This window comes from Octopus bimaculoides, chromosome 10 (genome assembly GCF_001194135.2).
Source record: "Octopus bimaculoides isolate UCB-OBI-ISO-001 chromosome 10, ASM119413v2, whole genome shotgun sequence".
Taxonomy (NCBI): Eukaryota; Metazoa; Mollusca; class Cephalopoda; order Octopoda; family Octopodidae; genus Octopus; species Octopus bimaculoides.
Genome location: NC_068990.1, coordinates 886,278 through 888,677, shown reverse-complemented (window position 1 = coordinate 888,677; position 2,400 = coordinate 886,278). Strand labels below are relative to the sequence as shown.

Sequence of the window (2,400 nt, the reverse complement as noted above, 5' to 3'; positions counted from 1 at the left end):
CCCCCCCCTTTGCATGACTGCAGGCTAATCTATTACTTAGAGATGACATCAATACAGGAAATAGCTCACAGGATTAGCAAAGATGAGGGATTATCCCGTTCCCACATATTTCTTATAACACTATTGTATTGTGTTTATTTATCCATTTATTTATTTAATTTTGTACTCTTCTTTTGTCAACTGTTTGCATAATGATGAGGGTGCTGGTGAAGTTGGGGGGGGGTTGCTGATGATGGGTAAAAGTGTTTGGGTCGTAATGAACCTGTTTAAGATGGTAGCAGAGGCTGTTTTATTTATTTATTTATTGTATTTTCTTTTTTCCTTGTTCCACAAACAAGTTCTGCACTACCCATTTTTCCTCCTTTGTGTCTGCCTGCACCTGCAATTATGTGTAAAAGTATGTATGTACGGGGTGGTATCAAAAGGTTCCTGGACTAGTTAAATTTAATAAAAAATAACTTATTCACCCGAGTTTTCACACCATCTCCTGCCATTTTTGAAATCCAGCCTGGAAGTCATTTTCCATAAGTGAGTTGAGGACCTTTTGTGATTTGCTCTGGATATTAGCAACGGTGTTAAATCAGTGACCTTTGAGCTGCATTTTTATCTTGGGGAAGAGATGGAATTCTGTAGGTGCTAAATCTGGTAAATAAGATGGGTGTGGAAGTGATGGCATGTCGTTTTTGGTGAGAAACTCACAAGTGAGGAGAGCTCAGTGAAGAATCCAGTTCTTCATGCTCTATAGATCCAACCTCTTTCATCGAATGTCTACCCTCAAACACTTCAAAACATCAAAGTAGGACTCTCAGTTGATGGTTTGGCTCTGGGGGTTGAATTCTCAATGCACAATACCACATTTCCATGGATGACGCTCATGGCAGATCTTCCAGACAGTTCGTCATCTTCCCATTGCCTTGTCACTGAAAGCTTGCCGAAGCATGCTCAACGTTTCTGTAGCAGCTTCCTGTCCATGACAAAATCACAGACTACAGCAGACACACGTGATCACATAAACACAAATTTCACAATTTGTGAAGTAAACACAGCAATGTCACTCGGCACACAGCCTCATGAAGGTCACTGCTAGCTCTCACTGTGCATGCAACCATGTGCTGCCATCTGTTGGTGCACTACAGAACTAGTCTGGGAACTTTTTGATGCCACTTCTTATGTATGTATGTATGTATGTATGCATGTACTTTCCTTGCTGATCTGGAGCAAGGATTGTTATAGTAGTAGTAGAAAAGACAGAGAGAAGGGACAGCTCACTTGAGGGGTCAAGGCTAGTGTTTGTGTCTTTTTGTGGTTGAATGTTTATCAGTTGAGTGACTTTTCTTTGAAAGTAGTTCAATATATATATATATATATATATATATATATATATATAATAATAATAATAAGAAGAAGAATAAATGTGAAAGCGAATGTCAGTGTGTTACATATTTTCAGCTTTATTTCTCTGACCCCCTCTCTCACTATTCTATGGCACTTCTACTATTCCTCATGCTTTACTCCTCTCTCACTATTCAATGACTCTTCATTTTTCTTCATTTTAGGATTTTTTTCTTAATCCTAATATTTTGAAATAGATACTTCCCTAAATATTATAACTGTATCAAGTAATTTAACCATAACATGTACTTCATAACGTTTGGGACTGAAATACGTATTGAACTCATTCTCTCATACAATATTACCTCTCATAACTCTCTACTATTAAAATGTTGGAAACTTAATATTTTTTCAGATATTACTAAAATTTGTCGGACCTATTTTCGTGCCATTGGAGCTATGGAGATTTAGTGCACTCCATCTGCATGAAAATAGATTCAACTAATTTTATTATTACCTTAAAAAATACAAAAAGATATTAAATTTCAAACATTTTTATGGTCAAATACGTTTAGAGCAATTCCAAACCATAAAAGTCGCAGTTTAAAATAATGTTTAGCAACAGTGGTGTAATTTTCCTTCAAACTATGACCAGGAGTTTAGATACGTACCAGCTACTACAAATAATCGTTTGTACAAAAAGTAAGGCCCTACGTACATAAAATTGCCTTTAAATTAAGTGGCAGCAGAAGAATTATCGTTGAACTTTCAAAAGGCAAGTTCATTGTTGCCTACAGCCAGCCGTATGTTGGTTGTTCAAGGGTAGGGAATGGAAACAAGCTATTTGTACTGACCCTGAATGGGAAGACGAAAAATGTTGTTTATCATGCAGCTTTGCAATGAGTTCCAAGTCAACAAATTATATCATTGCTTTGATCAAGTTTAATAGAATTTAATATGTACTCAATGCAGGAAATGTCATTGTTGAGCCCAAGGCCCAATAAAGAGACCTCCACAGAAGCTAGCTTAAAAACCATCCTATCGGGTGTCTTTAAAGCTTGTATGTAT

General features: G+C 36.7%; 1 protein-coding gene across 1 annotated transcript in view; it reads left to right on the top strand.

The window, feature by feature from the left end:
• The window catches only part of LOC106867348 (intraflagellar transport protein 88 homolog), a 100,442-nt gene that overhangs the window by 97,266 nt on the left and 776 nt on the right, over positions 1–2,400 (top strand). The window lies entirely within an intron of this gene.